The 12,574-nt window shown below is 37.2% G+C and overlaps 1 protein-coding gene across 1 annotated transcript in view; it reads left to right on the top strand.

The window, feature by feature from the left end:
* The window catches only part of DOK6 (docking protein 6), a 257,083-nt gene that overhangs the window by 95,789 nt on the left and 148,720 nt on the right, over positions 1–12,574 (top strand). The gene's annotated exons all lie outside the window — the stretch shown is intronic.

Here is a 12,574-nt window from a genome sequence, read left to right as displayed (position 1 = left end):
CCACACAGCAAGCAGTGAGAAAGTGTGAATGCAATCCTAGATCTCTCAAAGGCAGGTATGATGTTTTTACCATAAAACTACAAATTGGCCTTTAAGTCCAGTAGCCAGACTGCTTAGCATGGGTCCCTTGTTGGGACACAAGTCCTGACCATCTCCAGCATGAGCTCCTCTCTTCATGTGTCCACAGGCCAGGAGCCTGCTCCAACATGGGCTTCTGATGCAGCCACAACTCTTTTGAAAGGCTTTGGGGAAGTTTTTTGTGTTGTTTTCTTTTCATTCTTTTTTGAGCCTGTTATGCCTATAGCATACTTAATGTGTTGAAGGACTCAGAAAGACTGTATATGTTGCCTTTCAACTGTCATCATTGTAGAAAAATAGTATGAAGTGCAGAAATTGTTTGAGAAGCAAGAAAAATAATGTTGATACCAATGTAGCTGCATATTGTAGTATTGATGGAAGAGTCACCATTTGCAAATGGAAAGGTGGGGTGTTACCCTTTGCTATCTGTTTTTCCCCCTCTTTTTCTCCTCTGTGAGGATAGGAAGAAAAGAAAAAGAAATGGATACTCTTTCCTATTTAAAAGGATAATGTGTTTCTGGGTGCAGAGAAAGAGGAATTGTATCTCTTCACTTGGATTATATCCATTTTTCAAATAAAGCCATGAAATCATTTCTGAAGGTATATTATCACAAAATAGAAACCCAGAATCTTATTCTCTGGCTTGATTTTTTTCCCAAGGATATTTTATTATTTCATAGTGATTGTTCTCCTCACTTGCCTCCATTCTGATAAATAAAATAGTGGTGAAGTAGATGTGCATGGGTTGTGAATAGTCAAGCATGACTATTGAGGGAACAGTGCAGGTTGTTACGGGATCAAATATAGTTATTTGATTGTTGGTGTTGGACAAAAATACCCTGATTTATTTCTTTTCTTTTCTTTTCTTTTCTTTTCTTTTCTTTTCTTTTCTTTTCTTTTCTTTTCTTTTCTTTTCTTTTCTTTTCTTTTCTTTTCTTTTCTTTTCTTTTCTTTTCTTTTCTTTTCTTTTCTTTTCTTTTCTTTTCTTTTCTTTTCTTTTCTTTTCTTTTCTTTTCTCTTTCTTTTCTTTCTTTTCTTTCTTTCTTTTCTAGAGCTCTTTATTGGTTCATTATATTCTGAAGTTGTTGAAAACATATATTTATCTCTAGTCATTGCAAACCATTAGCCCTGTCTTGAAATTCTCCATTTCCTTTCTCACTCACAAAATATAAAGAGGCTATATGGTATAAAAAGTTGAAGATTAACTCTGAACACTAAGCATCAATGAAAAAAGTATTAAATATTGAAGAACTGAGACTTAGTACTTTTAAAGAAAGATTAAAATAGAAGTGGCAAGCCTGCCTCCTTATGAAATGACAACGTGCATAAAGGGACAAAAGGCTCTGTTTATTTGCTAATATTCATATAAGTCTGTATATATCAACCCTGAGATCCTTTCCCCTATACAAATTCTTTTTAAGTATTAGAAGAGGTTGGTGTAGAGGGGTGCTCAAACTGCACTGTTTCTCTAGCAACTTTTGTCCTTCAGACTTTCATATCTGTCTGGGTTACCCTGGGAGAAAGGCCTAGGAGTAGCACAGTTAGATGCTATTGTGCAATTTTTTTTGCCTTCTTATGCAGAGATATAGAGGAAATAGAGGAAAGTTTTGCATCTCAAGTGGGAATATGCCAAAAATTCATATCTTTGATTTATCTGTGTTCAAATCAATATTCAGGACAAACAGTACCCTAATATAAGTAACTCATCAATGTCACCACTTTTCCATGTTTGAGCTTGAAATGAGGCTCAAATGAAATTCCTCTTAAAAATAATTTACCAACATGAGTATATATATTGTCCGGTTTTCGGCTGTTTGAAGGGCCTGGAAAGGCCCGGAGTGGCCTTGGGGCAGCCCGCGTATCAAAGGACGAGAAGAGGCTTCAGTTCTTCTTTCGGTCTTTATGTTTATTAATTGTTTATCTAAAAGATTTTCTTTCGGCCCGACAGAGGTCTGCTCAGCAGTCAGCCATGAGCACACTGTCTAGCCCTCCGGACAGTCACCTATCTTTATACCCATGGTTACGTGTACAATATTTATCATTTTTCCCCAATCCTTTTTATTTTTATTGTCGGGTGCACTTTCAGTAATGACCAATCCCAAAGCGCCACCATCACCAAAGAAGATGGAGGAGAAGAAGAAGAAGAAGAAGGACAGGACACGCCCCAATTCCTCCATCTTACTTCTCTAAACCCCCCTGTACAGAAATCCTAAACCCTGTGTCTCACCCTCTAATTAACTAATCCCTTCACCATCCACCCCGGTGAAGTCCTCCTATCCTCATACAGGTGTCGTCTCCTGTGTAGGATCAAAGTCCAGCCACCAGACACTTCTGGCAACATTCCAGGACTCCCAAGACCCCAAGGGTGGTCTCGGTGGCTCGGCACCTCAGTCCTGAGGTGCTGAGATCCCACAATATATATATTTCCTATACTTATGTAATACACTTGTGTACTGGGCAATATGACTTATAGAAGGGGCTAAACAAAGGAAAAAAAACAGAACTGGTAACACAAAGCTAAGATAATTAGAAATAGAGATTTTTCTGGTTTACATATGCTAAATAAATAGTCATTAATTAGTAAAAAAGCTGTCCTCTTAAGAAAATTGATTCCCCCATCCCCTACCCCCAAGTATCCATATTATTTTTGGGTTTATTTGCTATTCTATAATTCTGTAAATTGCTGTTGTGCATTGCTTCAATGTTGGGTTTTTTTGCTAGTAATTTTCTTACTATAAATAACAGTAATGACCTTAGTCCTAGACAAGTGCCTCCTAACAGCAGCAGTGCATATTACATTTGTTAGCCAAAACGTGACCTCATCTGTTCCTTGCAGTTTCTGGTATCAAATTAAAACTTCTCGTTACTGTAAATTTAGACCATTACAGTCTTGCTCAGGTAAGTTTATGGCTTTGCTGTTCTGTTTTCCCTTGAACATTCATTGTGGAGGTTGTGCAGAACAGCTGTGTTGACTCCCATTGCTTCCTCCAAAGAGGGGACAAGATAGCAATAGCTCTGCATCCATGCCAAGGGTGGGTATGTTCTTGGTAGCCACCCTGCATTATCAGAAATGACTAAAAACAGACACCACAGCTTTACCAACTTAAAAGAAAGCAAAAATAAAAAAAAATCTTACTTCTGTAATAGAAGATAAAACGTCTATAAAAAGTGAATTTTTCATGCTTTGGAGACATACTGATCAGGCAGTACCAGTGCCTGTAATCCATTTGGAGTGGCTTTCAGGAGCATTGCAGCAAATCAACATGAAGATTACTAGAAATGAGAGATCAAATGTCCAAGCCTGGACTGTATCCAAATGAACTAGGAAAGGCATTACACAGTTGGCCAATTAATTGTCAAAGCAGAATTAGAAAGAGCAAAGTAGAGCTTGAAGAGCAAGTAACCAGAATCAGGATCAAAAACCTTGCCAAAGACCTCAGAGCATGAAGCAAATGTGCAAGAAAGTAGAAATGGACACTTTCACTTTGGGGTTTACTGTAGAGAAAAGTGACGTGCTCTGGTGTAGGTATGTGAGGAGGGGTTCTGCAGACATATCTTTGTATTATAAACTTGATCATGGGTACTTCAGGCCAGCTACACAGAGAACAGTTACTCAAGAGCCCAAATGCCACTTAAGGATGATATAGCTGAATGGTAGTCCATAAATACCAAAATGGGAATCGACAGATAAGGATTCTTCCATTCCTTGTAAAATGTCCAGTTCCATTCATGCATGCTTCTTCTTCACTTATAAGCTAAACAGCCTTAATATGAAGTGAAGGTGTTGGGGGTTGGGTCAGTCCCTGACAAGATGTAGCTGTCTTGGAGCAAGACAAACTTGAATCTGTCAGTGTTAGTGTGCTTACCCTTCAAATAAATAAATAGCTGACATCTGGCATAGAGACCAAGACTTACTGATTTAATCTCTCCCAATATGAGAGATTGCTCTGTTAAGATTGTGTGAACAACAGCTATCTCCAAAGTTTTGAGTTTTAAGTTAGCAAGATTAAAGTAGGATAAGATTTTTAGATTTATGTTATTTGTTTTTCCTGTCATTATGCTCGATTATTATGTGCTTTATATAAATCTGCAAGTGCAAAAGGAAATAAATTGCAAAACATTTTAGCAACAACTTCTGATACTCAAAAATGTGTATGGGACAGATGGTGTTAAGCACATTATATAATATGTGTCCACAAAAATAGATAATAATCAAGAAAAAGAACAGCAGTAGCCTTCTAACTGTAGTTTACTGGATTAAATTTGTGACCAGGGCCACACAATGGTAGATACCCTACAATTTTATTTCATAGTTCGATTGCCCTGAAGAAACTTGTGGAATGCAATTCCAGTGATTTATAGCAAGTTCTTGTACCAGCTGCAGCAGCATCTTGAGCACTTCTTGGCATTAATGTCTCCTGTGTGTACGTGTGCACAAACGCACACCCTGAGAGTCCTGCTTGGTTGGGGGAAGGAGGGGACAGGTTCTCTTTGTGCAGTAGCACACAGAATGCAGGAGCAATGAGATATTTATTCTTCCACAGCACAGTTCCTGGTCTCTAACTGAGATGACCTTAAATCATGAGGTGCTTATTCAGGATAAGTGACTTCCTGATAGCTTTGAAAACCACTGAATTTTGCTACAGTCGTATAGGTGCTAGCTCCCACAATTCTCAAATGTAATTACAGCCCTGACATGAAAAATAAAAATGCTTGTATACAGTAGCTATATATATATATATATATATATATATATATATATATACTATAATAATCATGATCATAAGAACTTCTCTCTCATTGTTTCCACTTAGTTGCCTTTGGGTTGTTCTGGTTTGTTGTTTTCCTTCGTGTTCTCTAGCCATTGCCAAGTTGACTAAATAAAGATTCTTATTGCTAAAGAAATGTGAACTACTCTACTTTTACTCTAGTTTAGCCCAAGAGTTCTGCTTTGCTGTGCAGTATTTCAGATTTTTATGTTGTTCATGTTTGCTACAAAGCAGAAGTTGTGCAAGTTTCCTTATGGACTTCTATAATCTGGCATGTTACTACTATTTCTCATAATATTGCATTGTTTCTCAGCTGTAAAGGTGTTCTTAAAAAGAAAGGTGGGCAGCCACTGACATGGTAAGTGTGTTAGACCTAATTCTTGTGCTTTTTATGATAAGATATATTAAGACACTTAATTTGCCAATGAATTTAAATATTTGAATTCCCCTTCTGCAGTTTTTTTCTTGGTATAATTGTTATGCTGTCTGTTTTTCACAATCTCAAATTAAAACCTGCCTGGTTTTTCTCTGCTGACCATTCCGCTTCTACTATTAGTTAGTTATCTATAGTTCCTTAATAAGTCTTTATTTTCTCATCTAGTTAAATTCACTCAAAAAATCATATTTGATGAAAGCTAAACAGGAATACCTTATGAAGATCTGCTCACATTCACAGATGTTGTTTGCTTTGAAAGCCACCCCAGATTTAGAACACTTTTTCCTTTCCCTCTTCTCCCCTTATTAATGATGGTAATTTTTTTTCCAGAACTTCTTTCAAAAAATTCAAAATAGTGATCTCAGTGTAGTATTTTCTAATGACCCCAATAAGTGTGTGTGTGTGATTATGGTAGTTTTGAATAATATATTTTAAGTTTTTATCTGTAAATATTTAGGAATTTACCAATTATTTGTTGTAATTCTTTTGCTCTTTGAGGTTGAAAGAGGTGCCCAAATGTACTTTGTGTGATTTTTACTTCTCTATTTTGCCAAGTCTTCCACAGCAGAGGTAACTAAATATTCCTGAAAATTATATCTCTATTTTCCCACATTTTGACATGTAATTATCTTCAGATATTTGTTTACACCACTTTCAAGTAATATCTTGTAGCAAAATCATGTGGCTGGTATGGGAAGGTTATGAAGGACATTGCTTCCATAGGCTGCTATTACTCAGCCAATGAAATTAAAATGAACCCTATTTAAATGAATAACTGTTAGTAAAATAGCTACAGTTCTGTCACCAAACAAAAAGATTTGCAGTAATTATCAGATGCCTCTTAAAATATAGAAGTATTTGAATAACATGGTTGTTCAAAGCAAGCATTCTGTGTACCAGAAAGCAAATTGCAGGAATAATTGGAGCTGTGCTGGTAATAAAGCCGTTAATAGAGTCTGAGCACATCAAAGGGCAGCATACAAACAAATAAAATAATTTTCTACAAAGTTTATATCAAGGCAATAACATCTTCTTTCCTTAACAATGTAATGAAGAAATCTACAAGTTGAGCATGCTGACAGGACCTTGAAATCCTACAAATATGGGCCTAAAATGCCTAAGTGATCCTACGAGTCCCTTCCTGTATCCATTCATCCATCTAAACCTTTAAGTGACAATGTATTCATTTGAAGTGCAAATTCACGGGTTAAGTGTCAACGTGTGGTGTTGAATTCCTCAAAAGTGTCATCAGTGGTTGAATCTGAGTATCAAGGAAGGAAATAACAGTAGGAAAATGAAAGATAATCTTTACTTATAACACAAAGCAACACCAAGCCTTGTGTTCTTATATGGTGGTTCTTATATGTTGGTTCTTATATGAAGATTCATGTACAGTTTAGTACAGAAAATTAGTAGTAATAGTTGAGTTTGTATGTACAGTTTTGCAGCAAAGGGGACAGTCTGCTCTTACAAATCAGCTGTTTAAATAGAATAATACATTCTCATAATATTAAGTATTAAAAGAAGCTGGAAGACTAAACCTTTTTCTTGGAAAAAATAATACTGGGTAGGGGAGCAATGTTTAAACGTTTCAGCTGGAGAAGAAAAAAGTATATAATGTAAAAAAATTTATGATATAAAACTAAATGTAAAATGTTATTGGACTACAGAACAATTCAGGACCTCTGGAACCCATCTAGTTCAATCTCCTGCTCAAAGCAGCGTCAGTCAGATCACATTGTTCATGGCCATGTCCAGTTGTGTTTTGAGTATCTCCGGGGCAGGAGGCTCTGTGACCTCTAGAAAGCTAAACAAGAAGTCCTGCACCTGCAGCCTGATTACTAAAGCATAGAAGAGGCTGGGAGCTAATTGTCTGGCAAAGGCCCCGAGGATCCCATTGGGCAGTGAGCTGAGCTGAGCAGCTGTGTGGCAGCAATAAAGGCAAACCATGTCCTGGAAAACCTCAGGAGGAGGATGGGCAGCAGCATGAGGACTCAGCCTGGAAGACTTCTCCATATTGAGCCAGACCTGTAATATTGTGTCTGATTCTGGTCCCCTCACTGTTCTATTCAAGACAGGAAGAAATCTCCAGAGAGCGTCAGTGAGGAAGCTGGAGGCTGGAGAACCTGAGGCAAGACTGAAGGAACAAGATTTGCACTAGTGAGAAAAGAAGGCCTGCAGGCATCTAATCACAGCCTTCCAATTTTGATAGGGTGGCTGAGGTGTTCTCAGGGGAAGGACAAGAGGCAATGGACAGAGGTTGCTTCAGGGGAAATCAGCTTGATACAAGGAATAAAAAAAGAATAGCCAACTGATATTTAGAGCACCTAAACATGAGAACAGGCTAAGTAGAGAGGTCAGTATTTCCACACTGGAAATCTTGAAGACCTAGATTGGCAAGGCCTTTTGTAACCTAATTGAAGAGCCTGCACTCAAGATTGACCAGATGATCTCCAGGGTTTCCATCCAACACAGACTTTTCTGTGACCTATGAAGTTTATGTCACTAAAGTTGCTACCATAGTTCTTGGTATAACTCTGCGCTGCATGCATTGTGTCAAGCTGGTCTTGCCCTCTCCTGAGTTTATTTAAGTGGTGGAAAAAATATACTTAATCTTTCTAGTGTCTCTTAAAACACTCTCAGGAGAACTTTGCTTTAAACTGCTCTAGTGTCATTGCTTTATAGTAGAGGATATGATGGTCTGTGTGTCAGCTGTGTATATTCTGGTTTTTTCATGGAAACCTAGCCATGTTTTGGCAAAGTTCAAGGCCTTGCAAACCTGTATTTTGTGCATATGTTTTGAAAGGACTTCTGACTTTGACAGCTAAAATGTTTTGTGTCATCTGTAAAACTTTGAATGTGGTGGAAATTCAGATAATTTTCTCTCTTGAGTAATGGAATATGTTTCCCTTAGTTCATTCAGGGCTAAAGGCTGGTATTCATTTTAAAAACTACTTATCATTTTTATAGACTAGTACAGGGACAGGTGTTTGAGGTGAGATCATGGAGCCATTCTCTGTATGTATCTCCTCTGGCACTTGGTCACATGAAAAGGAAAATTGTTGAATTAAAACTTAAGAGAAGAAATAGACAAATTGTTAAAACGTGGGAGAGAAATAAAGGAATAAATGTTCTCGCACTCTATGAAGCACCTTATCCTTTAGAAAGCTGTGAGACACTCCAAGGTCGATGGAAAGCTGGCTGCCCAAATAATTGCAATGAGAAATGCTGAAATGAAGAATGGGATGGGGAGATTTTGAAGAAAATATATATTACTAAAAGGAATAAATCTATTTTAACTGACTGCACAAATCCAGGGACACTGGTGCAGAGATAGCAATCCCAACAATGAGAGGGAGGTGAACAAGCAAGCAAAGAGCATGGACGTGGTCTGTCACTTCAGCTCGACTGTACCTGGCAAAAAAAGGCTGTGCAGCAGGGCAGGTGCACATTGACAGAAAGCAAGGAGAGATTGTTCAGGTTTTTACACCCAAGTAAATTGCTCTCCAATAGCACTGCCTCATTTGTTCCAGCAGCTGGGAGATATTCACTTCTCAGACATGGCCCAGGAGAGGCCAGTTCCACAATAGGAAGAGCGTGTGTTTGGAAGAGAGAGTTTCAGTAGCAGAGACCCTGATGAAGCTGGGGGAGAGGCACTCAGGAGGGGAGAGACTGGAATTGAGGTCTCTGAAGCAGGTCCTTATTGGTCCTTGGGGGAGAAATCAAGAAGAAAGAATTGAGCTAGAATATAAAACAGCTGGGCTTGCTGTGGAGATTTGCACTAACCAAACTCCCCTTTTCAATGCAAGTGAAAAGTGAAATCTGGATATCTTAAATTCAAATGAAAACTTTAAAGGACATTTTTTTTTACTTTCTTTTGCTTTCACCATGCAATTCCTTGTTTCTTCCCTGTCAATATAATCCACACATCTCAGAAGCAAGGAAGTTGTAAAAGAAAATTAATATTTGTGAAACTATCTTTGTGAAATATGATTGTGTGATGACCATTACAGAAGAACCTTGAGAAGTCAGATCATACCATTAAGTCAGAAAAACATTATGAATTTATGACAGTCAAGCAAATTTATAAAGCCTCTGCTTAGCAGAATGGTATTCACCATTTATTCCGACTGTGGTGAAAAACAGTGATAGAAAATCAAATGCAATAATGTATTTATGACAATTTGTATCATAAAAAGTGTAGAATAGGTACCAATAAACATAAAGATATTTATTTGTCTTAAGACAGAGGGTAGGAAGGCCATAAATCAGACCCAGTGGGGCCCACTGCCATAAACAACAGGAAAAGGGTAAACTAGGCCTATGGAACTAGCAGTCAAACATTGAGATCTTCCTTTCCTAGCCTTCAGCACTTGACTCTGCATTTGTATTTTTTTCCGATATTTTGTGAATCTATTTTCACTATTCAAGTGTAGAAAGTAGGTATACTACATAAATAATAAAAGTTCATGATGAAAGTTAAAGACCTAATTATCTAGACTGCAGTTTATTACAACACTTGTAAAAAAAAATGTTATGTGAGGACTTTTTTTTCCTAATGACAATATTTTCCCTTGAAGCTACTCAGAATTATGTGTCTGTGTTCCTGGGGAATGTTTACCATATTGCTGTGGAAATGGGAAGAGGCATGGACAATTCTGCAGTCACTATAAAAGGAAGCAGACAGGTACAAACAGAAGGTTATGGTGTATGAGGGAGGGCCCACAGGTTTGTCTCTGTAATTTGTTTTCTATTAATAAAGGGAGATGAAATGTAATAAGTGTTATGAGTACTAAGTTTCATTTAAGGTTATGGTTTACTTGGAGTAAGGGAGGCTTTGCAATGTAAATAAAGAGCAATTTATTATGAAAATTAGCACAAAACTATCTAATTTTTACTTCTTCATAGAGGGAAATTTGAAATTCAAATCACTGGCTGATGAAGGTTATTAAAAATGCATTAGAGTTGAAAATGTAGCTGTGTGTAATTGTCATAATAGATACTCAAAATTAATTTGTCCCAAATGACAATTAAGCTAAAAGAATTTTCAAATTATCAGCTAACAAACTTCAGTTAATTTTAGAAACAAATAAAATAAAAACATTTTTAAAAGTTTGTAAAAAATCAAAACTATTTTAAAATAATCCTAAAAGAAGGGTTACATTTTGGCTTAGAATAATTCCTTTTCTTCTCGTGTAAATCACTTCACTCTTCCAATTTTCTTTTACCTCAGTTTCTCTCTATTGCATTTTTCTCCCTTTGACCTTTTTCTCCCAGAGATGTCTGGACCACTTTGAATGTATGTGCACACACACGTGTACAGACATGGTCTGAATTTAGATTTAACTAAACTCATTAATTTTCCCTCTGTACCTGGTAATTTTGCATCTAGTTGATGCATTTTTCTGATGAGAAATCTCATAGGTGGACTACTGCAGTTAATACTTCCTCAAAAATATCTGAAATGGCTCTAACATAGTTGTTTATATTTAAGATCAGCATCAAAATGCCACTTTTGGCATTGTTTGATTGGGATGCGAGTTATTTTTATGGACACTGAGGCATATTTACAACCTTTAAAAATCAATGGAGGGGAAAGTTTTTCTAAATAGTACTACTTTTGTAGTGGGTGTGTAAGTAATAATGTTTTCTAAAAACAAGACAAGCCAGGAGCTGTCAGCTAGTGGATATGTCTGTGGTTGTGCTTGTAGATGAGCACACATGGGCTTGCAGCAGTTGCTGCTGTCCATGGCCAGCAGCGCATCCAAGCCCCCAGCTGAGTCCTGTGCTTGTGTGTGTGTTTCTCCCCTTTGGAATATGGTGAGAAAGCCAAGAATAAGGACTGCAAAGAAAAAGATGTCTCTTTTCCTGGATAATGTAATTTATTTTTTTTCTGACTATATCTCTTGATAGTTCAGCAGATACTCAGAATTTTAGAGGTCCTTAAAATCTTCATCATGAGTTTGTTCTCAGCTGGGATTTTTTCCCCCCGTGTTATGTTAGAGGTAAGCCAGCCTTTGTCACCTGCTTCTGACCCCAGCCTCACCCATGGTTTCAAGATCTGCCTAAAGGGAGCTACAGCTGAAATTAAAGGCTTGCACAGATTGAAACAGATAGGAAGAGGAATCACACCTGGGGCTCGGCCACTGGCATCATGTACAGCATAGATACAGGCACAATAATTGATGTGCATGGAAAGCCTGCGGTTGCTTGGATCCTCCAACACTCCTGACCCAGTTTGTCAGTGCAGTGAGAGATGTTGTGGTTAGGGTTTGAACTTGCAGTTCAGCAGGAAGAATTATATATACGCATCACTTACTGCGCTCAAGTGATTACTGCATGTAAGTGATTTGTTTTCAAATTTAGTCTATGTTAATAAACACTTATTTTTAATTGAGCTGATTTAACAAGATAATTTTGGAAACTAATGCAAGCCAGCTGATTTAAGTAAATGAGAAGAAAATGTAAAGGAAGTTTTGGAAAAGTATGTTCCTCCTTTTCTTTCCACTCAAAGACCAGTAACATATTCCTTTTAATTAACCAATACCTTTGGGTCAAAAATAGAGCAAATCTGGACATAATAATGTACTTTGGGAATGTCAAAATTGAAAACTCTGAAAACTGGAAACAGTTTCTAAGTGTCCAGTGTATTTTATTCACCCCACAAGGATATGAGCACTCATCTAATGATTAGTGCTCATAGTGAAATATTGCATAAATATGGTTTGCACGCCTACTTACTCTGGCAGGAAGTTTGATATTGAAAGCATTTTTTTTAATTGCAGCTGAAATTTGAAAGGATAATTGTGAAACCTATTTTATTTCAGTTGTGAATCATCTTCCCCCTCTGCCATCTCTCTGTAGCACAATGTTATTTTTCAAGTGTGCACCTGGGTTGCAAATTAGAAAATTTGTGTTGTTTTAGTATTAAGGCATTAGTTTAAATTTTGTTAACACTCACTTTTACAGAAGGCTGTATTTTTCCCCTTTTATTTTAATATGTGCACAGTAGCCTGGTATTCAGATTACTCTTCAAAATGAAAGGTTAGATTGGAAAACATATTTCAAAGGATCTTTAGGATAGCAAGGAAATGGGATTGAGGAGAACTGGGAATTTTGTTCTGCCAATGACTGTCTGTACAATTACGCCATGAAGTGTGAATGCATTTTTTTCAGTATGTATTTTAAAATCCTAATTAAAATGTTTGTTAAGGGAATAGGTCCATGTGCACATGAACTGATCAGATTTCGACTATCACTTTCAAACACCAGGCTACCAGCCAGAACCAGA

The sequence above is a fragment of the Zonotrichia leucophrys genome, chromosome 2, assembly GCF_028769735.1.
Source record: "Zonotrichia leucophrys gambelii isolate GWCS_2022_RI chromosome 2, RI_Zleu_2.0, whole genome shotgun sequence".
Classification (NCBI taxonomy): domain Eukaryota; kingdom Metazoa; phylum Chordata; class Aves; order Passeriformes; family Passerellidae; genus Zonotrichia; species Zonotrichia leucophrys.
This window is presented reverse-complemented; position numbering and strand designations above follow the sequence as displayed.